The sequence below is a fragment of the Schistocerca nitens genome, chromosome 7, assembly GCF_023898315.1.
Source record: "Schistocerca nitens isolate TAMUIC-IGC-003100 chromosome 7, iqSchNite1.1, whole genome shotgun sequence".
NCBI classification, from domain to species: domain Eukaryota; kingdom Metazoa; phylum Arthropoda; class Insecta; order Orthoptera; family Acrididae; genus Schistocerca; species Schistocerca nitens.
In genome coordinates this window covers 455,056,649-455,082,972 of record NC_064620.1, presented here as the reverse complement: position 1 = coordinate 455,082,972, position 26,324 = coordinate 455,056,649, and the positions used below count along the sequence as shown (strand labels likewise).

At 43.5% G+C, this 26,324-nt stretch overlaps 1 pseudogene; it reads right to left on the bottom strand.

Annotated features, from left to right (window-relative positions):
* The window catches only part of LOC126195684 (neural-cadherin-like), a 296,356-nt pseudogene that overhangs the window by 232,223 nt on the left and 37,809 nt on the right, over positions 1–26,324 (bottom strand).

The window sequence follows — 26,324 nt, the reverse complement described above, 5'->3', positions numbered from 1 at the left end:
CTTCATGTTAAAGCAAAAAATTAAAACTTCCGGCAAATGACGAGAACTGGGCTCTTAAGTTGACTTAATCAAGAAAACTTTTTGATGCAATCACAATTCGAATAATATTTTGATGACGTTATGTTTACAAATGCAAATACTTACTGTATGAGCAGGTCGGTGTGGCCGAGCGGTTCTAGGCGCTTCAGTCTGGAACCGCCCGACCGCTACGGTCGCAGGTTCGAATCCTGCCTCGGGCATGGATGTGTGTGACGTCCTTAGGTTAGTTACGTTTAAGTAGTTCTAAGTTCTAGGGGACTGATGACCTCAGATGTTAAGTTCCATAGTGCTCAGAGCCATTTGAACTTACTGGATGACACTTACGACCTACCAGCTGCACCACTACTTGACGCTACTGCCATCTATTGCAAAATAGCGGAAGCACAGTTGCAGAGCTAATACATTATACTTTACAATGAGCTCAGATCACTGGTCCCTCATACCAAAATACTCAGAAAATCTCCCTAAATGAGTCCGAAACTTTGTCAGTAGAGTTCAGGTTCACACTGCATATTTGTATGTACAATATCAGCAAAAGAACTGTGTGTCTGTAAATATAATACCCTTGCAAATAGTTAAACGTTTCATGGCGAGTATCATTTTCTCAGGAAAAATGCAGCCAGTTCGCCAATGATCAGCCGTATCCGCGCCTATTGATAATAATGACGATGCATCCCCAAAGTATTCCGAGAAAAAGTGAGCTGCTTTTCTGTATCTGTATCTACCAGGTGATCAAAAAGTCAGTATAAATTTGAAAACTTAATAAACCACGGAATAACGTAGATAGAGAGGTAAAAATGGACACACATGCGGCCCCTTCCGCCGGAGGTTCGAATCGTCTCTCGGGCATGGGTGTGTGTGTTGTTCTTAGCATTAGTTAGTTTAAGTAGTGTGTAAGGAATTCACACAGATTTGAATTTGAAAATACACTGCAAAAAAGAATCACTTTTTCGAAACCTCGTAATTCCCTTCCGTTGCGATGCGTAAGTTTGAAATTTGGCTCAAAGGTGTGTGCAACATTCCACTGTAATGGTGCAAAAGCGTGTCACCCTGCGAGGTCAACCTCAGGCTTGACCACGCTTTAAACGGGAAGGTGTCGACATATGCTACAAAAAGGCTCACAGCTCAGCTCATGTGACCTGTAAGGTAGGTTAACGATGTCACATTGGCGCCAAATTTCACCACAGTTTTGCTCATGCCACTGTGAAGGTAGTCAAACGCCTTTTTATCCACATTTCACCACTTCTTTTAACACCTCCGTGGTGGAGGTCAGAAACGCGACGCCAAGATTTCAAGTTGCGCGGTTTTCTTATGAGTGCCCGAGGGAAACATTTCAGGGACACCACCGCTCAGAATCACCACGAAAGGAAACGACAGTACGCAGTGCAATGAACAACCGGAAGACATTCATTACAACCTTCGATACTTCCCTCACTCTGAGGGCACAGTGTGGGGCTGCATCACCATCGCACCGCAGCGCGACCACCGTTTTTGCTCTCGTGTACAGGTTGGAACGACTTGGGACCATTCAAAACCATTCGACGAAATCTGAACGTGCTCCAAAGCAGCTAATGGTGCATATGCTTTATCAGCGCTCCTGTTTTGCGTCATTCTGTGGCTTGGTCATACCGGTCGGCCGATCTCCCCAGATGGGGTCTCCCGGCCAAATACGTCATAATATTTTTTTTTATCTTCGTGAAAAATATGTGTTCCATATCACCACCAAAGAAATTCCATATTGTAAGGCCAGCTTCGATTTCCTGAGAAGGCATGCCTATGAAATGGAGGGACGGAACAGTGGGTCTAACCGCACTGAGTCTATAACATGCTGGTCCCGTACAGAAACAAGAAAAATTAACAGAGCGTTTTCTGTCATTCTTAGGTTTGTGTTGATTTTGGACTGGCGTATGATATAGTTGCGCCGGGATAGGGCTATAAGAATTAACCGATTCACGATTTAAAAGACAAAGTTTTATTATACGCGGCGAAGTGCCTGTAATATTAATTAATATGTACTAATTGTACTCAGCAGTTTATCGTTTTCCTTATCGTTTCCTTTATAGAGTGAACTGAGATGAAAATATCCTGATTTTGTTTCCAATAATTGAGGTAGAGTTGAGTATCTTTAACTGCTGCTTGGAATTGATACATTTGTTTATTCTTAATATAGCTATTCAGCATTCTCTGAAGCCGAGCTACGCTCAGAGCGGAGGAACATTGTTAACAGATGCGTACTCTAGGGGCCTAGTAATGATTTTTATGCCGGTAAATTAATATTTCCAGGGGATTTTTAGTTTTAGACCCCTAACAGGCGGCTCAGATGAGTCAAAATATATAAAAATCGAGTACCAGTCCTTATCCAAACTTTAAAGGAGATCCGCAAGACTAGTATACCATACAGATCAAGAGCAAGAAAAATTGAAAACGTCCATCACTTGCGGTTCTTGAGAAAGAATGGATAGCCATTCCTCCATAGACATCCAGACACCTCATTGAAAGTGTCTGCAATGGAGTTCAAGCCGTCATAAGGGGGATGGGTGGACGTATCCCATAAAAATGGCCTCAAATAGGTGTCTGGATACTTTTGAATAGGTAGCGTGTTCCACAAGCTGCGACATTGTGGCGAATAAAACAATGACCCGTATGTAGAATAAATTTCCTTTAATTTACGTCTATGGTCACAAACTTTTTGTTCAGTGTTTTAAAACACAGATCTGAAGATGGTCATTATAGACGGAAACCGGTAATCTGTGAACAAAAAGTTTATGACCACAGACGTAAAGGAAATTTATTAGATAGTGTGTTACCAACTGAACATCCGAATCCCCTCATGGGTATACAAAAAGCCTCGAAGTGCCATTATCTCTCTCTTACTTTACAAACAGCAAACGGGCGTTCCTGCTTAGCTTTAAGGAGGAACGCACCGGGCGAAAGGCAGTGGTGGAGATTTTGCTTAACCAAAACCGTTTTATTCCTAGCGTTGGCAGTCCAACAAGCTATGCAGGAGAGCCTGCGTTGACTTTGGACTGTAGAGTACGTTACATACAGGTAGGGCCGTGAAGATTTCTTAGGCAGGTAAACGGGAAAGGGAGTTCTTTGAAAAAGACGAGGTTCTAGGGTCGACTTCCATGAATTTTAATTCAGACAGATGGTACTTGCGGATAAAGGCGAGAGCTGTCAGACGGTTAATCTGATTAGTCGCGCTAGTAAAATCTACCCACAATAATATACAGCTGAAAGGAAAGAAAAATTAAATACGTACTGGACGAAAGTTAGTTTGTTTTTAGGATAGAAAATAGAACCAGAGAGTAATAGTGCTATTCCACTTAGTAATGGAAGGCGCACCTTTCATAAATGTATCCCTTCCTATCCTTTCTGCACGTAAAGAAAGACTTCGACGACGTAAGGTGGAATGAGATGTTTACAATCCTTAGAAAATTGAGGCTAAAGTACAGCGACAGATGTTGCTTGTCGTAGGGCAGTTGTCGGTTGTGGGATGCGAATGGTCGATTTTGGTTTACTTGGACAATTCTAGGAAACTGTCATTCAGCAGTAGAGGGGATTGCCTACTAGATACTTGTGCAATTCATTCTCGAGTATCGATCGAGTGTCTGGGATCCTCACAAGGTCAGAATAAATGAATACATCGTAGCAATCTAGATGTGTGGTGCCAGATTTGATACTAGTAAGTGTACTACGAAAGTGGTCCGTGAATCCAAATGGGAATTCTAGGAAGGAAGAATACGTTCTTTTCGCGAATCACTACTGAGAAAGTTTTATGAACTGGTATTTACACCAAAAAAAAAAAAAAAATAAATAAATAAATAAAAAAAAAAATAAAAAAAAGCCGACGGATGCTATTGCCACCAACATACGTCTCGTGCAACTATAAGACAAGGGAAATCAGGGTTCGTACGGAAAACTATGGACAGGCCTTTTCCCGTCGCTCCAAGAGAATGACTAGCAGTGGTACAAGATATCCTCCGGCATGCACCGTGTGGAAGCCTTTTTTAAACGTTCTATACGCCGTAAATAAAGGACAAATGTATACAAAAAATTATTTTATTACTAAAACTTATGTACACTTGTCGTTACTTTTTGACATAATTTCCATAACGATTTAGCATTTTTTATGTCTGTGGACAAGGTTTCTCATACCCTCTTCATGAAATGTTGGCGTCAATGAATTGGAATGAGTCTTGACGTTGTCTCGAGGCTTATTAGTTGGGAAGATGGGTGATCGGAAATGTGCCACTGAAATTACCCGTGAGGGTGAGTGTCGTCATGGATCAGAACCCATCTACAAGTCGGCGTGGCTCACTGAATACATTCGTCTCGTTCGCCAATGATTTTCCACTGCACTATTCCCGTCTGCTTGTAGGAAACGAATAAACTTCGCAATTCGCACTTGATGGGAGAGTCAGTCGAGACGGCCACGTTTGTGGGCTGCAGCTCTGCACTGATCGACGTCCTGAACTCGTCAGTGACAGAACCTACTGTGTATATCATAAATCTACAACTATAGAGCCCAAGTAGGAGTTAAAAAGGTGTAAGACAAGTTCGTGTTAAGAATGATCTAAGGCACTGTTGCAGCTGACCACCACTGTTGTTCGACTTGTTCGTTGAAGAAGCATGAAAGAAGGGAAGGAAAATTTGGGAGGAGGAATAAAAGTGCAGGGAAAGAGATGCCAGTACTAACGTTTGCATAAGCCATGGCCATTCTAGCCAGATATTAGGAAGAATTAGATAGACTGTTTAACAGAATGAATAGTATACTTAGCACAGAAAATGGGTTTAGAATAAACAAAGAGAGACAAAGGAAACGAAGAGTGGTTCAAAGGAGAGTAATGACTTGCGTAACATCAAAACGAGGAACGACAGAGTGGTGCAAGAAGTTCTCCTATATAGGGATGAAGATTACACTGGACGGCTGAAGCAAAGAAGAGATCTAAGGCAGACTGGCACAGATGAAGAAAGCTCTATTGAATAAATGAGCTTTGTTGATATTAAATATTCATAAAGAAATATGGAAGAGGTTTCTGATCTGCAGGTATGGGTCTCGAATCAAGTCACATCCATAAATTTTAATTGGTTGTATTATTAGTTTAGGAGGACAACGAGATTTATTAAATATGCATAATTTTAAAGTATTACGTCTACACCGCCGGTCTTGCACCACTTTATCTCTTATGTACTGTGATTTCTGCCTGGTGTTAAAACAACTTGATATGTCTTTTGTGCTTTCGCCAGTATGTTTTTTTCTCGACGTAAAAAAGGTAAATACTTTTACTTTGATGCCTTCATCAGCAGTGACGTCATGCGCCATGTGATACAAAAATTAGTTTCACGTTTGACCCAGTCTCTTTCATCAGATGTCATAAAATAATTTAAAATCAAGACTGTTGAACGACTGAAAAGAATGAAATAGACAGCCTAATTTTTATGTATAATCCGTTCTTCTCTTTTTTTGTTAAAAAGGAGAGATAAAAAAGAATTTTCCTCTTCTTCGAGGGAGAACAAAAAATTCATTTGTCATACACAATTTCTCCGTAACAACACAATAACTTAGTGCCGTGTCTAGTTTCCGACCTTCTCTACCACTGCATTTAGCCGCTCGGGGTTAGAGACAGCAAGTTTCCGGATGAATCTGTCATTCTCTGACAGCTTTCCCATGCATCATGAACCGTTTCGGACAGCGCTGTCTTGGTTGTCGGTGTTGGGCTTCAGTCTGGAACTGCGCGACCGCTACTATCGCAGGTTCAAATCCTGCCTCAGGCATGGATGTGAGTGATGTCCTTAGGTTAGTGAGGTTTAAGTATTTCTAAGTTCTAGGGGACTAATGACCTCAGATGTTAAGTCCCATAGTGCTCAGAGCCATTTGAACCATTTTTTTTTTGATGAGCTACTTGACTGAGAAGTGGCGCCTCCGGTCACGAAAACTGACAACGGCCGGGAGAGCGATGTGCTCACCTCACACCCCTCCATATCCGTATTCAGTGACGCCTGAAGGCAAGGATAACGCGGCTGCCGATAAGAACCGTGGGATCTTCCGCGACCTGTTCGGATGGAGTTTTTAATTTAGTTTCAGTAGGAATGAGAGATGAGAAAGATTAACTGAGTTCTGCAATAAATGTCAGCTAGTAATAGCGAATACTCTATACAGGAATCACAAGAGGAGGAGTTGTACTTGGAAAATGCCTGGAGATAAAGGAAGATTCCATTTAAATTACATCACGCAGAGATGCCGAAATCAGATATGTTTCAACATGAAAAATGCAAGAAATCTAGAAAGATATGATTGTCGGAAGAACTGACCCAACATATAGAATAGTCGAAACAATCTTTGGTAATACAGAAAGCAAGTGCGGTAACATTAAGAGTGTAGTGGGAGTTCCATTGTTAAAAGTGGAGGAAAGAGGAGATCGATACATTGAAGGCGTCTATGAGTGGGAAGACTTGTCTGAAGTTATAGAAGAAATAGGAGTCGACAGGGAAGAGATATGGTGTTCAGTATTAGAATCAATATTCAAAACAGCTTCGGACAACTTAACGTCAAATAAGGCAGAAGAGATATATAACATTTCATTGGAATTTCTAACATCATTCGGGGAAGTGGCTACAAAATGACTGTTCACATTGGTTTGTACAATGTATAAGACTGCAGATGTACCATCAGACTTTTGGAAAAACGTCATTCACACAATTACGAAGATACGAAGAGCCGACAAGTGCGAGAATTACGCACAATCAGCTTAACAGCTCATTCATCCAAGTTTCTGACAAGAATAACACACAAAAGAATGGAAAAGACAGTAGAGGATCTGTGAAACGACAAACAGTTTCGCTTTAGGAAAGGTAAAAGCACGGGAGAGAAAGTTCTGACATTGCGGTTGGCAATGGAAGCAAGAGTAAAGAAAAGTGAAGACCAATTCATAGGGTTTGTCGACCTGGAAAAAGCGTTCTACAATACAAAATAGTGTAAGAGGTTCAAAAATCTTAGAAAAATATAGGTAAGCTGTAGGGAAAGACGGGTAATAATGTAGACAAGAATCAAGAGGAAACAATAAGAGCGAAAGATTGACAACGAAGTATATGGATTAAAAAGGGTATAAGACAGGGATGTAGACTTTCGCCCCTACTTTTCAGTCTACAGATCGAAGAAGCAATGATGGAAACAAAAGTAAAGTTCAAGTCAGAGCGGATCAGGTTGTGGAAAGGGGCCAAGATCAGTTACTGTTAGTTACACAAGAACACAGAACTTTATTCCTTGAAAACAAAACGCACAGTTTTCTCTTTAAAACAACAAGGATCAATTCACGGTTGAGGGCCAAAGTAACTTCTCAATAATTAAATAATTCCTTTTAAAACACAAGAATTTAGAGAAAGGGCTGAAGGTCTTACTTAAGTAAAATTAAAATATCCTTAAATAATTCCTTTTAAGACACCAGAATTTAGACAAGCGGCTGAGGGCCTCACTTAAGTAAATTTTAAATATCTTCTCTGCTAAAGGCCCAAATAATATTTCAGATCAGCAAGGAAATTCTTTAAAACGCAAACATTTACAAATCTCGGCTGAAGGCCATTTTAAGAATTCAAGATAATTAAAGAGAAACCTTACAGACAAATTTCAGCATTACGGCCGAAAGCCACACATTTTAAAAATTTGAAGGCCTAAATAGAGAGCAAACAAGAATTTTAAATGAAACACGGCTGAAGGCGTAATGTTAAAATACTTAACATAAGATTCGGCTGGAGGCCATATACCGAACATAGAACAGACAAAATTAATACATGGCTGAAGGCCTGGCACAGAACAGTGGTACTCAGAAGTGCTCCAAGGGTCGGCCTGGGGAGGAAACTCTAACAACAGTTTAGGTGAGACAGGCAGCCAAGCGTAACACGAATAATCGGGTAGCAGCACGACGTAGGGACGGCTGAAGAACCAACCAACAACATAATCAATTCCCTTCCACCCGACTAACGGAACGACAACCGAAAACATCAGCGAGGACGAAGATCCTAGCAGCACTACGTCTTGACAGTTGGCGTCGAAACACAGTCAAGGCACAATAACCACTCAAAGACAAAAATGAAAAACACCAAAGCTGTCGAACTACACGCCGTGCCGGACAGCATCTACACGGCGGAGACTTCCTCGCTGCTCTGTCGCAACAGACCGACTGGCTGCTCCAGTACGCAGACGGCATTCATCTCCTCAGCGGAAATCCCAGAAGCTACATACAGTTCCATGTAAACACTTGCACCAAGAACTTCGACAATCCTAAAATCAATCACCGTAGAACAAAAAGGAGAAATGACAAGTCACACACACAGAGTTTCCATAAGCGGTCGGCGACCAAATAACCTCGTCCGATGAGACGACCGACCGAAAGACCAACCAGCGGTCGTACCCGCTCCAGTCTCCTTCCGTCGGACAGTTCATGTGTGTGGCCAGCGGTCGGCAAGTACTGGCTGTCCGTGCCTCACAGGTGCTCCGTCCCCGACTGAACTCCGACAGACGACGACCCGGAAATACTAACGGTCGCTCCAGAGATAGTACGACAGTGCACTTATCGATACATGCTGCTGCTGCCACTAACGGGCAAGCAAACCAGCAACTTAGTGACGCCAGTAATTCGAATTAAAAGAAAAACGAGGCGACAGAACCACAAAAACAAGATGATGAGCAATAAACGGCATAACTGCGAGCAGCGCACTGTTCATACCCCAAGAAAGTTTGACGGGAAGCTACTGTATACAATCGGTAAGAATGCGACGTCATGCGCCACTTAATGTGATCCAAAACGCCGAGCATAAGAACGAGATTCTTGCGGGACTCATACCTCAGATTCTAATGGTGATAACAAGGCACGGCCGAGGTTTGTATAGTCTCTGGACTACGGACGATTTGATGCCCAACAGAAGTATCGTCTTAGTGTCATCATCCTACGATACAGGGTCAAATTATGAATATTACACACTTTCTTCTGCTTACGCAAAAGGAGCAAATCGCTTGAAATTTTTTGCATTTGACGTGGCCCACGGTGTGGCTTAAAAAGCTTATGGAGGCACCATTACTTCCTGTGCGGTTCCTCAGAAAACTCTAAACAAATGTCTTTACACCATTTTTCGTACCAAAGCCGAGCCACGGATTCCAACAGACTATGCACAACATAAGGCTGAAATTATTACAATATATTTGTAAGACCCCGATCCCGACCTTGAAACTTTTCTTGTTATCTTTCGTTGTTTCCAAGATGAGAGATTTGAGGATGTCCCACTTCTACACGTAAAATATGCATTTAAAATCTGGAATGAGGAGGACTCTAAATAATGAATAATCGCAGAAAATTGTTCATATTTTAACGGAACGTTCTCTAGGCGTTTATCTAGAAGTGCCATATTTCCGTTTTCCAAAGTTTTTTCATTATTGTGAAACATCCTAAAAACGTGAGTTTTGGATACCAAAATTGATCCGCGGATTCCAAGACGGTTATGAGTAGCAAATAGGTATAATTTCCATGATATATTCTAAGATTCCTTTCTCGAACAGCACTGAAAAATTTTCCTGTTATCTTTATCCGTTTCCTAGATACAGGTGTTTGAAGTTGTCGTACGTGTGCACGTAAAATATGCACGTGGAATCCGATGTGAGGCAAAGAGGTAACTTATGAATTGACGTAACACGAAGAGATATATTTTATAAATTATAGAGGGCAGTAATCAGTCGTCCTTTTTTGTAGGTTTTATTTGGAAAATCCAAATTTCGGCTAGTGCCTATCCATTATCAATGCACTATTTTCTAGCCTCGATACATGTCAGTTGCCTGTTGTTCGGGCATCAGTCACAGTTCTTTGAATTGACTGACGCCCGAACAACAGGGGAACTGACATGTATCGAGACTAGAAAATAGTGTGCATTGATAATGGCTAGGCACTAGCCGAAATTTGGATTTTCCAAATAAAACCCTCAAAAAAAAGGACGACTGATTGCTGCGCTCTGTAATTTATAAGTCATATCACAGTCGCTGAGTGTACCAGCTTTGCTAATGGAAGGTAACTTGATGACGAAGAGATATGCTGTGAAGTACCTCCGTTGTCATCAAAAGGGTTGTGGGAACTCCATGTTGTAGGACTCAAGGGCGTGCAACATTCTTGTGCACTAAAATCCGGTCTGAGGAAAAATTAATTTTGCGTTATTTCAATTTCATGTAAGTAAAATATTAAAATTCTACTAACTCATAAAGTTCTTTTCATATGAGTGACATGATCTGCTGTGGCAGGGAAAAGAAGGGGGAACAGCGGAAAAAATGCTCCTATCTGGGCACGAAAAAGGCGAATATCCTCCTGTTTAAAAGACTCTGACTGTAAAGAGGGGTTACCAGTTGCCTCAACATCTTTAAAACATTTCGCATAAGTTTTCGTATGCGAACATGTTCGCTTTTTTTATGCTGATAGAGAAGGATAACGTGTCTGTGGGGAAAGAGACGAAAAAGTAATAACTACTGGAAGTTAGTGGTTGTGGTATAGAAAGAATGAAACAGACAATGGCAGTGTGAAAGAACGGGAGGGAGATAGTGGCAGTGACACTGGCAGAACAATGGTAGGAACAGAGTGAAGGATAGAGAGCCAGTGGGAAAGAAATAAAGAGACGGAGAAAATGGAAGTGGATGACGGCCATCGATAATAACAGGCAAGGTCTATGACAGTGAAAACGAAGAAGAGGGAGACAATGACAGTGAGAAGGGACAGCAACAGTGGGAAGTAATGAATGAGCTAGTAGCAGTGCGAGAGAGCAAGATGAAGACAGTGACAGTGAGTGGAGGCAGTAGTAGTAGGATAGAACAAAGGAGACTGTGGTTGCGACACAGGAGACAGTGAGGAGACAATAACAGTTAGTAAGACACAAACAAATGATGACAATGATTTGGGATAAATGAGTGAGTGAGTGAGTGACTATCGGAAAGTGCGAATGGATGGGTATGAGCGACTAACAAAGATGGACTAGTGGGTGTGAGTGACTTACAGTTAGGATAGCTTGTGGCAGTGAGAGGTGAGCTGCATGTTAAAAAGAGCGGGAATATGTTCGCATGGCAAAATTTTTGGGAAAATTTGTAAAGGTGCCGAGGAAGACAGAATGACAGTTGATACCTCAGTGAGAGGCTTTTAAACAGAAACGTATTCTCATTTTTTGTGCTCCTACAGGAACATTTTTCCGCTGGTTTATATTAACAGTGAGGTGTATAATGTTGGAGACTCCTTGAAGCCACTTGCGGATGATGATATTGTCTGTAGGAAGGCTTAAACGCCAGAAAACTATAGTGAAATACAGGAAGACCTGTAGAAGATGAAGAATTCCTGCAGGGCCGGCAGATGACCGTGAAAGTGAATAGTGGGTATAAATAAAAGAAGAGATCCTCTACTGTTCTATGTTCTACTAGGGCTGGTTTTTTTTGGCAACGTTCAGTTACATCTTCGTTACTTTTCCACATAGTCGCCGCTCCTACTTAGACATTTGTCGTTGCCTTGTACCAACCTTCCAATAACTTAGTCATAGAAGGAAGCCAGCCGCCCAGTGATTTCCGCCAATTCCCTGAGTTGGTCTACGGCTAGTGATCCGTGCCAAAATACTGTCCTCATAGCCAGCGGTTGATGTGAGAGAAGATTTGAAAATGAAAGGGTGTCAAGTCCGGGCTGCATTTCGGGTAATCATTTCCCATCTAAAACGCTGCAGGAGCGTCTTCATTACCATGCGACCGAGAACTGTCATGAAGGAAACAGACGACAGTTCGTGATGTGGGCCACAGGAAATCAGGCGAAAACTCTCACCAGGTCTGTACACTTGGTGGGTGGCCCTATATTGCAGGCATCTCTACGTGCTGTCTATGATGTCAGCACCGAAAAGTGCGACAACACAACACATGTATGCAAAGATTCACAGGATATTCACTGTGGTTTTAACTTCGCGACCGATTGGAAGTTAAAAAAATAACCATCATGTTACACTACTGGCCGCATGTGAGTGGGAATAGTAACCACCATAAAATGGAATGATCACATTAAATTCACTGTAGGAAGAGGAGATGTCATGTTGGGATTCATTGGAATAATATTAAGCGAGTGTAATTCATCCATGAAAGAAGGGGCTAAAAATACTCTTTCTATCCGTTTTTGTGCACTGTTCATCGGTCTGCGACCGTTAAAGTAGCAGTAATAGAATGCAAGGAGAAAATGTGACGAAGAGAGTGGCTCTTCGTCACAGTATCGTTTCCTCGACGGAAGGTCGTTACGGAGATACAACGGCAGATGCTGTGTAAAATTGTGAGAGTTACTGTTGACATTTCGTAGAGTATGTTTGAAGACGAGTTGGGTAACGTGTTACTTCATCTCACATTTGTCTCACGAAATGATCACGATAAGAAAATCAGAGAAGTGAGTTGTCACACGGAGCATTACCGACAATCATTCCTCCGATGCGCCATTTGTGAATGGAGCAGCATATGGAGGGAGGGGTGGCAAAAGATATTGATACAAGAACTACCCTCCACCATACACCGTAAGAAGGCTTGAGGAGTATAGATGTAAATGAAATGCTGATTACTCAACAAAAATTACAGAAAATCAACTGAACATAAGTAAGTCACCATCCAACATTCTACATCAATGATTTCAGGTAGGCAGCCGTTGGCACTGACCGTGAGGATCCTCCTAGGCAGGTTTGCGGGGTCCTCTTCCTCTTGCAGCTCTGCGCGGTACACGGGCTGCTGGAAGACTGGTGGCATGTCGTTGACATCCACCACCGTCACCAACAGCTCTGCCCGGGACGACGCCACCGGGGACTTCCCTGTCACCACTGCCGCAAGCCGCAGCTCATACTGTAAGCACACACACACATAGGAAGGTACTGAATGATGGTCTTGGTAAATAACGTGCCATGATACACACATATTGGCTTTTGAGTATGTTAGTTATCTGTTCATGCTTCTACTGGTTATTTTGCAATTATTTTAGATATTTCGGCTTAATACTCTGCTAGCCATTAAAATTTCAGCACCAGAAAGGACAGTAAATAACGAAATATTATAACCGCATAGGCTTCTGCAGCCAGAGTCAGTTGACATAAGAGTTTACTGAGTATAGTACTGCATCATACAGTAAAAAACTATAGTGGAGAAACCAACTTTTTTGCCACGACCAAGATTATTCGAAAGACGCAGACGTCTATTAAGGACTCAATAACTGATGCTGATAGAACTGAAGGACTCATTCCTATTCTAGAATTTATGGAGTGCCAAAAATATATAAACAAAATTATCCATTAAGGCCAATTGTGAATTGGATCAATTTTCCTACAAACAATTTGGCAAAGTATGTACTATACAAATTAAGACCTCTGTTTTGCAAAACGGTCTCTCATGTGAAGAAATCGACACTCCTAATAGAATACATGACGGGAGAAACAATTTTATCCATGGACATCTTGGTCAGCTTTGACATAAAGTCGCTATTCACAAATGTGCCAGTGGACAAAAATGTTCACGTCCTACAAGTGCATGTCAAGCCAGACATACGTAACCTCGTTGAGATATGTCATCTACATACTTCAAATGGCAAGGAAAATACGAAGTAGCAATAGGGAAATTAGCAGCCATCGTATTCACGACTTCGGAGCAACGGCACTTTCTTGTGCTCCTTTACGCCCACAACGCTGCTTCAGATACTAGGATGATACATTCGCTACATGGCCTAATGGTGCAGTGGATCTACACAGATATCACGAATATTTTAATAAAGTGCACGGGTAGGTACAGTTCACCCTTGAAATGAATGACGCACTTTCATTATTAGACGTGGATGCATATTGGGCAGAGGAGGGCGCACTAGCTCGCAGTGTATATTAGAAGTCTACACATATGAACTGGTACGAGTACATGCACGCCCGATCCAACCACCACTAGCAGAGAAGAACTCATTTATCCACTCTTTGGCTGTAAGCGCGGTCTGTAACGCTCAAAACATAACACATGAGCTCAAATGGCTGCATACAACGTTCTTGGCCAATAGTTACAACCATAAATCGATTTACACAGCCATGGCAACGAACAACAGAAAACAAGACTGGTAAGAAATCGACAAACTGAAACTAGCAATGCGCTTATCTTACGTGAAAAATGACACTGACCAGATTGGTAAACACTTTCCCCAGGATGGTGTCCGGCCTGTGTTCTACAGCAGCTGCAAGATAGAGGATGTGCCAGGCTCCGCCAAAGACAAGATAGATGTTTTACAAACTGGAGGTGTGTACAGCGTGGAACGTAAGAGTGGAGAAGTATATATCGATGAGACTGGCAGACCAATAGCAACATGCATACGGGAACACGAGCGGTACATTCGCCTAGGACAACGCAGCAAATCTGAAGTGGCCGAACACGAGCAAGAAAAATAAAATTTAACGAAACCAGCAAACTTGCCAAGCAGCCAGTTTTGGTAAAATGCAAGATCAGAGGAGTCCTCGAACCACCAAAACATCCTAACAACATGAACGCAGAAGAAGGACCCAGTCTGGTCTCGTACCGACTGCCAGCTCTCAGAGTCCCACAGACAGCAACAACAACACAAGACGCGAGCGCTACTGGCGAGAAGCTCCTGTGCGCGGCCTGCATCCAGCAGGAGAACAGGCGTACGTATCTCATTTTCCGATGCAATAGATGACATCAGATCGTCACACCCTTCACTGTAGTAACCTATTACAAGAAAGTTCCCACTCCTTCCATCTTATGAGGCAAATCGTAATAACGATGTTTTAAACATTTTGACGCAATGTGATGCTCACAAGGATTCCTTAAGTGAAACGTCGCAAAATGCCACATATGTTTATGGCATTCGACGCCCAACATAGTCTGTCATGCAACCACAATATTATCAAATTATTGTCGGGTTTCCAGTCGGATCAAACTAACTACTGAGCACAATATTTCAGCGGTCCACCTGGCCGCCATCATCAGGTGAGAAAAGCTACGCTGCTCTCGCCGATAACTGATTCCCCTCGCAAAGTACTGCATTGCCTTTTAGAGGGACACAGGATGCTATACAATGAGACGCAAGTAGTTGCAAATACTTCTCGGTATTGGGATTGTGTTTTAAAAGAATCTGTTGAAATAAGACTAGCAGATAGTATCATTAATCGTGATAATGGATACCCGCTAAGTAAAATGTGGAATCCTGTTTTATCAGACATGAAGAAACAACGGCATCTGAATCGGCCGGCTATGAATAATCATTTGTACCGATATATCGTTTTCAACAGCATTCACCACCGGAGGCACTGCAACTCTTTTGGCGCCAGGGGGCAGCAGGAATAATTGAGCGCGAGCGCACTGTATCTAGCGCGTGCGCCGTTGTACTTCCGATCCATATAAAGGTGCAGTCATTTGCGAGTGGAATCAATTATTGGCGAGAGCACCGTAGCTTTTCTCACCTGATGATGGCGGCCAGGTGGACCGCTGAAATATTGTGATCAGATGACAGTTTGATTCGGCTGGAAACTCGACGAAAATTTGATATACTAAAACGCCGGGAAAGTCTACATAGTCACAACCACAATATTGGTTGCTAATGGCAAAAGGGGCGGGACGGGAGGTATCCAATGATGAGCTCAGCATGAAGCTATGGAGCTTATTTGAGCTGCTTGTTCGACGAGTAACAACAGTGATACAGTGCTACAGTGCTTGTGATATTGATACAAAGCAGAGCAATGACAACGATAAACAAAGAAAACAATTGCCGAAGTTGACATTTCGTCAGATAGGAACCCATGGAATTCCTCAAAGTGAGAAGAGAAGTGACGGATGGAATATTAGCGTTTTTGCAAGATGAGTCAGTGGAATATTTGGTGTAGTATACGCTAGACTGTGCTGTCAGTGTGCTTGAGGAGTACAGTGATGACGATACCCGCTTAACAAGTGAAGGTGATATTGAAACAGATGTCGCGGCATGTAATTCACCATCTCTGTCTGACAGGAAGCCACAAATCTCGTCTCCTGTGAAACGTAGTAAAGTTCATTCGTTGACGAAGGAGCAGGCACTAAACATAATTGCGTACATAGATCATCCACAGCATCTCAGAAGAAAAAGCAATTAAGAACAGATTTCGAATAAGTTCGCAGCAACATGGTCGTGTAGTGCACAAGAAAAACTACAGATATTCAAGGGGGGACAAGGTGCACTTGTTACAGAAACTGGTGTTTGCGCGTTTCAAAGATGCTCGTACAATTTACAGGATGCACATGATAGTGGCCTACTACGCTATGAACAGCAAATTAGTGATTTCAACGGAAGCAGTGGATGGTTCCATGACTTCAAACAGTACTACAGAATTGGCAGACGTAATATAACGAAATCTGAAACAAAGCGTCAATTTGACAATGCAGAGAAAACTACGGAATCAGTTTGAAAATTTGTAGACGAGATAAACAAACATCCCATCGTTCAGTAAGGATTTTTTTCAAGTCTAACCGCTCGGGATTTGAAGAGGAAATGCATTTGAAAGGGACCCTGGAAAATAGAGGTAACAAGAGAGTTGTATCAAGATCAACTAACATCAGTACCTTAACGCATTCGTATAAATTATTCCGAGTTTTAATCTGTATGGTAAACTGACTGGAAAGTTATCTATTGTGCTGCAAGAAGTTGGAGGTACTCTCTCCCCTACTATTCTTTCTTGTATCAGTGATCTTAACGGGTTCAAAAAAATGGCTCTGAGCACTATGGGACTCAACTGCTGAGGTCATTAGTCCCCTAGAACTTAGAACTAGTTAAACCTAACTAACCTAAGGACATCACAAACATCCATGCACGAGGCAGGATTCGAACCTGCGACCGTAGCGGTCTTGCGGTTCCAGACTGCAGCGCCTTTAACCGCACGGCCACTTCGGCCGGCCCTTAACGGGTCAGTAGGGAATATTTACACTATGTGATCAAAAGTATCCGGAAACCTCCAAAAACATACATTTTTCATATTAGCTGCCTTGTGCATATCAGTAGTCATTAGACATCGTGAGAAAGCAGAATGGGGCGCTCCGCGGAACTAACAGACTTCGAATGTGGTCAGGTGATTGGGCTTCACTTTTGTCGTACGTCTGTACGTCGAGATTTCCATATCCTACACATCCCTAGGTCCCCTGTTTCCGATATGATAGTGAAGTGGAAACGTGAAGGGACACTTACAGCACAAATGCATACAGGTCGACCTCTTCTGTTGACTGACAGAGACCTCCGGCATTTGAAGAGGGTCGTAATGTGTAGTAGGCAGACATTTATCCAGACCATCTCACAGGAATTCCAAACTGCATCCGGATCCACTGCAAGTACTATGACTGGCGAGAGGTGAGAAAACTTTGATTTCATGGTCGAACGGCTGTTCATAAGCCACACATCACGCCAGTAAATGCCAAACGACGCCTCGCTTGGCCTAAGGAGCGTAAACATTGGACGATTGAACAGTAGAAAAACCTTGTGTGGACTGACGAACCACGGTACAAAATGTGGCGATCCGGTAGCACGGTGTGGGTATAGCGAATGCCCGGTGAACGTCATCTGCCAGCGAGTGAAGTGGCAGCAGTAAAATTTGGAGGCGGTGGTGTTATGGAGTGGTCGTTTTTTCATGAAGGGGGCTTGCACCCGTTGTTTTTTTTTTTTGCTTGGCACTATCACAGCACAGGCCTACATTGATGTTTAAGCACCTACTTGCTTCCCACTGTTGAAGAGCAATTCAGGGATGGCGATTGCATCTTTCAACACGATCGAGCACCTGTTTATAATGCACGGCCTGTGGCGGAATGGTTAAACGACGATAACATCACTGTGATGGCCTGGCCTGCATAGAGTCCTGACCTGAATCCTGTAAAACACCTTTGAGATGTTTTGGAGCGCCGACTTTGTGCCCGTCCTCACAGACCAACATCGATACCTCTCCTCAGTGCAGCACTGCGTGAAGAATGGGCTGTCATTACCCAAGAAACCTTCCAGCACCTGACTGAACGTATGCCTGCGAGACTGGAAGCTCTCATCGAGGTTTAGGGTGGGCCACACCGTTTTGAATTCCAGCATTACGGATGGAGGATATCGCGAACTTGTAAGTCATTTTCAGCCAGGTGTCCGGACACTTTTGATCACATAGTGTACGTTACAGCACGCAAGAGTACGAAACTGAGCCTAAAGGAACTAACAACTGTGGTAGCTAATTAAAATAAGTTGCTTTTGCTTGGTTCCTGCTCCACGCACAGAAATCATACTCCTTCAGAGCAAACTCCCCTTCTTGAAAGGTGTGTGACATTGCAGTTCATACCACTTGGAACCACTGGAGAAATACAGCCTCTGGATGTTTGTTTCTTGTGTGCCTATAAAACATATTGTCCCACTGTCTGCAACTACGCGTTAAAGTATAGCCGGTTTCACGATAACGTCCACCAGATACTGTTTCGTATTCGGTTGCGTGCCATCAGATTCCCTCAGTTCTGATCACCCCTTTATACAAATATGATTTAAGACACAAAGAAATTACAGATACCGGCTGCGAGCGGGCATTGATCGAAATCAATGGGGAAATTTGAAAATCTGTGCCGGTCCGGGATTCGAATCCAGGTCTCTTGCTTACTAGCAGATGCTCTGAGCACTGAGCTTCCCGGACACAGTGGTCGTCGCAACTGCACGGACTACCCTAGCACGCCACCAGTCAGATACAGATTCTTAACTAATCCAAACACTATTAATGCATTGTCCCTTGCCCATTATCATCATTACTCGCGGTATTTCGCCGATTACCATAAGAGTTCGAGCCTGATGTGAATCTGCACTTAGGACGTTATTGGCCATCTCCCCTTAATTATATGTATACGTGGTGTCTGTTCTTTTGGACATCAAGGTCTCTGCCGGCCGCTTTGACCGAGCGGTTCTAGGCGCTTCATTCCGGAGCCGCGCTGCTGCTACGGTCGCAGGTTCGAATCCTGCCTCGGGCATGGATGTGTGTGATGTCATTAGGTTAGTTAGGTTTAAGTAGTTCTAAGTTTAGGGGATTGAAGACCTCAGATATTAAGTCCCATAGTGCTTAGAGCCACTTGAACCATTTGAACCATCAAGGTCTATAATTCCTGTGTGTCTCACTTCATAATGGCTGCTGGATGAAAAATGGACATGCCCGAAAGAACAGACACCACATACACTCCTGGAAATGGAAAAAAGAACACATTGACACCGGTGTGTCAGACCCACCATACTTGCTCCGGACACTGCGAGAGGGCTGTACAAGCAATGATCACACGCACGGCACAGCGGACACACCAGGAACCGCGGTGTTGGCCGTCGAATGGCGCTAGCTGCGCAGCATTTGTGCACCGCCGCCGTCAGTGTCAGCCAGTTTGCCGTGGCATACGGAGCTCCATCGCAGTCTTTAACACTGGTAGCATGCCGCGACAGCGTGGACGTGAACCGTATGTGCAGCTGACGGACTTTGAGCGAGGGCGTATAGTGGGCATGCGGGAGGCCGGGTGGACGTACCGCCGAATTGCTCAACACGTGGGGCGTGAGGTCTCCACAGTACATCGATGTTGTCGCCAGTGGTCGGCGGAAGGTGCACGTGCCCGTCGACCTGGGACCGGACCGCAGCGACGCACGGATGCACGCCAAGACCGTAGGATCCTACGCAGTGCCGTAGGGGACCGCACCGCCACTTCCCAGCAAATTAGGGACACTGTTGCCCCTGGGGTATCGGCGAGGACCATTCGCAACCGTCTCCATGAAGCTGGGCTACGGTCCCGCACACCGTTAGGCCGTCTTCCGCTCACGCCCCAACATCGTGCAGCCCGCCTCCAGTGGTGTCGCGACAGGCGTGAATGGAGGGACGAATGGAGACGTGTCGTCTTCAGCGATGAGAGTCGCTTCTGCCTTGGTGCCAATGATGGTCGTATGCGTGTTTGGCGCCGTGCAGGTGAGCGCCACAATCAGGACTGCATACGACCGAGGCACACAGGGCCAACACCCGGCATCATGGTGTGGGGAGCGATCTCCTACACTGGCCGTACACCACTGGTGATCGTCGAGGGGACACTGAATAGTGCACGGTACATCCAAACCGTCATCGAACCCATCGTTCTACCATTCCTAGACCGGCAAGGGAACTTGCTGTTCCAACAGGACAATGCACGTCCGCATGTATCCCGTGCCACCCAACGTGCTCTAGAAGGTGTAAGTCAACTACCCTGGCCAGCAAGATCTCCGGATCTGTCCCCCATTGAGCATGTTTGGGACTGGATGAAGCGTCGTCTCACGCGGTCTGCACGTCCAGCACGAACGCTGGTCCAACTGAGGCGCCAGGTGGAAATGGCATGGCAAGCCGTTCCACAGGACTACATCCAGCATCTCTACGATCGTCTCCATGGGAGAATAGCAGCCTGCATTGCTGCGAAAGGTGGATATACACTGTACTAGTGTCGACATTGTGCATGCTCTGTTGCCTGTGTCTATGTGCCTGTGGTTCTGTCAGTGTGATCATGTGATGTATCTGACCCCAGGAATGTGTCAATAAAGTTTCCACTTCCTGGGACAATGAATTCACGGTGTTCTTATTTCAATTTCCAGGAGTGTATATACACCATATGTCTATAAGAATTTCTTAAAAATGGGTATCTAGCTGAACGGCCTGTACGGATTTTAACTCCCAAGGCGATGGCCTCGATCTTGATGGTTCAAACCTTTCTGATCACTGTGACGTGCTATTTTTCATTCAGTGTTCGTGGTGCAAGTTAATGGTTTGTTTTGAACATTTCTTGAATGTCCACCACAGCCATTTTGTGAAGTGTAGTACAGGGTGACAACTATTGAACTATATGAAAAACGTAAATTATTTACAAACTACGGCGTGCGCACACTTTATTAAACATATAAATGTCACTACAGATATTCGGATTTACGTTATGACATGTTCGACATGACTGCCATCATTGACAATGGTGCGACGCACACAAATATTGAAATTGTGCATGAGCCGCTGAAGCCTTGAGCAGCTGATGCTGTTGATGACCTCTTGAATGGCTGTTTCCAGCTCATCAAAGGTTTTGAGGTTATTACTGTACACATTGTGTTTAATACAGCCCCACAAAAAAGGAGTCACATGTGTTCAGATCCGGAGCATATTGCAGCCAATCGAGGCCCATGCCAGTGACCTCTGGGTACCCCAAAGCCAGAATGCGGTCCCCAAAGTACTCCTCTTGGACATTAAACACTCTCCTGCTTAGATGGGGTCGAGCTCCGTCTTGTACGAACCGTTTCTTGTAGAAATCAGGGTCACTTTGGGTAATGGGAATGAAATCATCTTCAAAAAACTTCACGTAACGTTCGGTAGTCACCGTGCCATCAAGGAATATCGCACCGATTTTCTCGTGAATGGACATAGCACATCATACAGTCACCCGTTGAGGATGAAGAAACTTCTCGATCGCGAAATGCGGATTCTCACTCCCCGAAATGCACCAATTTTACTTAGTGACTAACCTGTCCAAATGAAAGTGGTCTTCGTCGCTAAGCTAAACCATACATGCGCATACTAATTCTCATCATCTCCAGCGGCCAACCGTGCAATTTGAACGTCCAAAGGGGCAAACCGCTCGGAAGTTATGTCAATTTTATTTCATATAATTCAATAATTGTCACCCTGTACATAAACGCCATAAGATGTTGATTTCTGCACCTCCCGGACACTCATTTTCTGTCGCCATCCTGATGCAAACGGTGAGTCATTAACAGCTAATATTTTTACTGTCAGAAAACAAAACTTTCAAATAAGCCTTACTTAAGTTTGAACTGGCGATCTCGCACTCAAGGAGTACTCGGTCAGTGAGGAGTAGTGACTAAATGTAAGTGACTTTGCAAAGTTAAAACACAGCTGTAGTCCCAGAACAGGGCCTTTGTAAACGTGGCTGAAACGTTGGTTTCTCCAGTATGGTTTCTCACAATACTACGCGGCACCATACTCAGAAACCTTTTATGTCCTTGAGATACAGTGCTTGTACAGTATAGCAGGTAGAGTACGTGATTCAATTAGTAGGTGATTTGGGGTCTACAGCGTGAGAAATTAAGAACACAGATCTTCCACCTGTGGCAGCAACGATGGCTGTAACCCGACTGTGTTTCGAACCGAAGTAAACTCGGATGGCAGCTATGGGCAGTCATTCCACGCTGCTTCACCTCGAAGAGTCCTTCAGTCGTAGCGGCAGCTTGCCAGTCTGTCGGCAACGCTCGACCAGATGTTCTCAGTGCGTTATCGATCTGGAGAAAGTGCTGGATAGGGGAACATTGAATCTCCTGCTGCATCACGATAGGTCAGGACTGAGAATACAACACGCAGTATTGCGTTTTCTTGTTGGAAGGTAATGTCCCGGAAAATAGGGCACAGCGACAGCCTTTACATGACAGAACGGTAGCGACAGCTCTCCAAATTCTTGGTATGTGTACCAGTATCTACGGTTGTTAGCATGGGTGGTGCGCTAGCATGGCACCTAACGATACTATTAACCAGTTGCAAAAATCTTTGAATCGTACAGAACATTGAATTTCAACTAGTGCATACTTCTTTGGTGATCACTTGTTATTACCATTTTATTAAACCGCGTTACACTTCTTGTCACAGCAGTAATCAGCTCAGGTAGTCTGCCAGTCTTTTCAATAGAATATTTTGCTACCAAAATTAGTATGTGGACAAAACACTATGCATGCCGTTTTCTTCCAAGTGCTATTTGTACCGTGTTAACCCTTCTAGCCCAGTGGATCGACTTGCACCCTAACAAGTTTTTAAGTATTTCAACAATATCCACGAAACCCCGCTGCTTTCCGTGTTTACATTCTATCGCTAGAAGGCAGCACCAACAGGATCATGAGTATGCAAGAGATTTCATCCATCCTGTAATCAAGTGAATGCATGTAGTTCAGCTAATGAAGTTGAATTATTTTTGCGGCAGGTTTTTAGGTGCTTTTTACTTTAAAATGCGTAATTAGAGTATACGGAATACTTATTAAAAATTATATTATTAGAGAGAAATATGCATATTACTTCCAGTACTGTGAGGTTATAAATAAAGCGGCTCACATGGACTCATTGGGAACACTACTATCTGGGGACAGGTCTAAAAGTGACCATATGTAAGGAAACATTATTGCGTGAACAAACCAATTTTATTTCCCTTTGCAGATGTCTATATTATCGGCGGAAGAGATTCTGGAGTTCTGATGAATGGTTCAAAAATGTTCAGATGTGTGTGAAATCTTATGGGACTTAACTGATAAGTGCTTACACACTACTTAACCCAAATTATCCTAAGGACAAACACACACACCCATGCCCGAGGGAGGACTCGAACCTCCGCCGGTATCAGCCGTACAGTCCATGACTGTAGCGCCTAAGACCGCTCGGCTAATCCCGCGCGGCTGATGAATGGTGATGTCACTGATACTGAAGTATTGCAGGAAGATTCGGATGATCAATTTCCGCGTTCGGACATGCAGCTACTTACATAAATCACAATTAACCAGCCGTTTTCAACGATTATTGTTCATACATAGCGTTAGAGCTTCCAAGGAACAGGTTTCCTAAGAACTACGAATAATTATTTGGCAACATACTGAACATAATGATCACACCAATGTTAAGTACGAAAATAAAGGCCAGTGGAATCGCCCTTCCCAATCCATGCACATTTTTAATAAGTAACTTTAAATATTAATCTGATGTTTCGCATTGTAAGTACCGTGCACCTTACTATAAGGAAACGGCAACAATAGTCGGTTAATACTGAGATGTTTCAATGTGTCGAGCTACCACATAAAGGATGAAAGAAATTCCAGATAGAACGCGAGGCAAAACTTGTATTACACTTCTGAATGTTAATTTTTTGCAGTGATGTTACTGTATACAATAATTCGTAAAGCTGTTATTAATTTCGTGCTTTGTAAAAAAAGTAAGTGCTACGCCGGTAACGTTATTCCATCCCACGTAATAAAGATACAGAGAGTGAGTGGAAAACGGAAATACATTCCGTTTCGCAAGGTTTCCTTGGAGTCACTTTCTTCATACATAAACATTGAAGCGCCAACGAAACTGGTATAGGCATACGTATTCAAATACAGAGATTCGTAAACAGGTAGAATAAGCCGCTGCGGTCGGCCACGCCTATATAAGACAACAAGTATCTGGCACAGTTGTTAGATGGGTTACTGCTGCTACAACGGCATGTTATCAAGATTTAATTGAGCTTGGACGTGGTGTTACTGTCGGCGCACGAGCGATGGGACACAGCATCTCCGAGGTAGCGATGAAGTGGAGATTTTCCCTTACGAACATTTCACGAGTGTACCGTGAATATCAAGAATCCGGTAAAATATCAGATCTTCGTCATCGCTGCGGCCGGAAAAGGATCCGGCAAGAACGGGATCAATGACAACTGAAGAGGATCGTTCAACATGACAGAAGTACAACCTTTCCGCAAATTGCTGCAGATTCCAATGCTGGGTGATGAACAAGTGTCAGCGTGCGAACCATTCAACGAAACATCATCGATATGGGCTTTCGGATTCGAAGGCCCACTCGTGTACCCTTCATGACTACACGACGCAAAGCTTTACGCCTCGCGTGGGTTCGTCAACACCTACATTGGACTGTTGAAGACTGGAAACATGTTGCCCGGTCGGACGAATCTCGTTTCAAATTGTATCGAGTGAGGATCCATTCACCTGCATTGTGCATTCCGACGGACTTGGGCAATTCCAGCAGGACAATGCGACATCCTACACGTCCAGAATTGCTACAGAGTGGTTCCAGGAACACTTTATTGATTTTAAACATTTCCGCTGGCCACCAAACTCCCGAGTCATGAAAATTATTGAGCATATCTGGGGTGCTGTTCAGGAGAGATCTCCACTCCTCGTACTGCGACTGATTTGTGGACACCCCTGCAGGATTCCAGGATTCATGGCGTCAATATCCTCAGCACTGCTTCAGACATTAGTCAAATCCATGCCACATCGTGTTGCGGCACTTCTGTGTGCTCGCGGGGGCCCTACACGAAATTAGGCAGGTGTACCAGTTTCTTTGGCTCTTCAGTGTATTTGTCTAGCACGATACTGTAGCTACCCTTTCAGAGATGTCCATTCCTCTCCGAATGTTCATTTCTCTTCAGCTGAAATGTCTACCGTGGTATTTGGTATAGCAGTGAGTACAGCCTCAGATAACGTCAAATGCACGTAATCATTCCTCAGTTCTTCAGTACATCACTTCCTTACTGTCTTTCTTCCTGACGATTCTCTCAAACTTCAGCTTACTCCTTATCGTTACTAAATAGTGATATAAATCTTTCCCAATTCTGGGTAACCAATAAAATACAGTAATTGATTTCGTAATCTGTGTTTGACTATGATGCAATCCAGCTGGTATCTTTCCATGACTTCTGGCATTTTCCAAGTATATCATCTCGTCTTGTCTTCTTGAACAATGTACTACCTGAAATTTTTGCAGAACAGAAGGATTTTTTTTCCTCTCCCATTCCTACTGCCGAGAACGTATCTCATCTTTTCTTTCTCCTATTATTTCCCGTTATTATAAGTTTTTTATCCATCTTTACGTATCGAGTTATGAACTTAATATTCTCATAAACTCTCATCTTTTGACCGTGTAGTCGACATGTGTACCCGAAGTATTGTTGTTGGTGATGGGCTACTGTCGATTTTAATGCGAAAAGTTCTATGACTGAACTGTTCATACTACCTAAGTCTTTGCTTCTCCTTCCTATGGATAACGAAACCCATTTTTGTTATGTCATTTTCTACTGCAGTAGATATTACCTTAAATTCGTGGAATCATAAATCTTTCTTTTATTTACATTTCCCTTCACAGACCGTCACTACATCTAGATTGAGCTTTTGCATTTTCCTTTCCTGATTTTCTTGTTTCCGTGCTACATACAGACTTCTCACATTCCGCGCTGTAGCTTGTTGAAATATTACCCTTTCGTTGGTTTCTCAATCTTTTTTCCCACGGTCACCTCCCCTTCGCCATCGCCTCGCAGACATCTGAATGGGTGACTAAACCGTCTTCTGCTAATGTAGGGATCATCCCCAATAAGCAATTACAAAAATGGTTCAAATGGCTCTGAGCACTATGGGACTTAACTTCTAAGGTCATCAGTCCCCTAGAACTTAGAACTACTTAAACCTAACCAACCTAAGGACATCACACACATCCAT